At 40.7% G+C, this 1,377-nt stretch overlaps 1 non-coding gene across 1 annotated transcript; it reads left to right on the top strand.

The window, feature by feature from the left end:
• Positions 1-280: 280 nt before the first annotated feature.
• On the top strand, positions 281-387 carry LOC127133369 (small nucleolar RNA R71). Its single transcript, XR_007807349.1, has one exon. It is a non-coding gene; the product is annotated as a small nucleolar RNA R71 (small nucleolar RNA).
• The last annotated feature ends 990 nt before the right edge of the window (positions 388-1,377 follow it).

The raw sequence follows: 1,377 nt of genomic DNA, 5'->3' as shown, positions 1-1,377 counted from the left end.
TGATACATTTAAACTTTCATTTTTCTGGGCAAGAGCATCCACTTTTGCATTAACATGATCAAGGCTACTTATCTCGTACATGCCAGTTTTCGTTTGAGGTTTTTCTACCATTGTTCGGTCGCTTCCCCACTGATAATGGTTCTGGGCCATGCTCTCGATAAGTTGATAAGCGTCGGCGTAAGGTTTATCCATAAGCGCACCACCTGCGGCGGCGTCTATTGTTAATCTTGTGTTGTACAAGAGACCATTATAGAAGGTATGAATTACTAACCAGTCCTCTAAACCATGGTGTGGGCAAAGTCTCATCATGTCTTTGTATCTTTCCCATGCTTCGAAGAGAGACTCGTTATCTTTCTGCTTAAATCCATTTATCTGGGCTCTTAACATAGCTGTTTTGCTTGGAGGAAAATATCAGGCAAGAAAGACTTTCTTCAACTCATTCCATGTGGTGACTGAGTTGGAAGGAAGGGACTGAAGCCATCTTCTAGCTTTATCTCTTAACGAGAAAGGAAAGAGACGAAGTCGAATTGCCTCTGAAGTGACACCATTAGCTTTAACAGTATCAGCGTATTGAACAAATACGGATAAATGAAGGTTTGGATCCTCGGTAGGATTTCCATAAAATTGGTTCTGTTGCACTGCCTGCAACAGTGAAGGTTTAAGTTCGAAGTTGTTTGCTTCGATTGCGGGTGGAGCAATACTCGAATGCGGCTCATCTTGCGATGGAGCAGCGTAATCTCGAAGAGCACGAGCTGGTTCTGCCATCTCGGGCATCGGCGAAGGAAGGAGATTTTTGAGATCAAGAATTTTGATTGGAGGAAGATTGTTTGCAGCACGATACTCCCGAATTCGTCGTAAGACTCGAAGATATCGTTCAACGTCGTTGATTCGTAAGTAATACGGTTCGCCTTATGAGCGAGTGTGTGGCATACAAATCAATGAAAGACAAAAGGAAAAATAAAAAGCCTTAGTCTCTACAGCGTAACAGAAGAGTTACGATATCGACTAAATAAAAGTCCCCGGCAACGGCGCCAAAAACTTGATTGCGACTTTATGAGTCTATTGGGGTATTAACTGCAAGTGCACAGTCTAATCGCGTAGTTTTAAAAGATATCGATCCCACAGGGACTTAATGAATCAATATACCTTTTTTCTAGGGTTACTTCGTAAAGCTAAGGCGGATGATACTTTGATGATTAGGGGGAATAGTAAAACTAAAATTGGATCTAGATTATATATCAAATAAGCGGATATCGGTATGTAGTTCGTCGTAATTAGGGAATCAAATCTTCGTTGGTTTCTTAGTTTTAAAATAAGTCTTTTCAGTAGACACTATTGATTAAAAGTCTTTTCTCAAACTCTCGCTCTATTGAATCA

The sequence above is a fragment of the Lathyrus oleraceus genome, chromosome 3, assembly GCF_024323335.1.
Source record: "Lathyrus oleraceus cultivar Zhongwan6 chromosome 3, CAAS_Psat_ZW6_1.0, whole genome shotgun sequence".
Classification (NCBI taxonomy): domain Eukaryota; kingdom Viridiplantae; phylum Streptophyta; class Magnoliopsida; order Fabales; family Fabaceae; genus Lathyrus; species Lathyrus oleraceus.
This window is presented reverse-complemented; position numbering and strand designations above follow the sequence as displayed.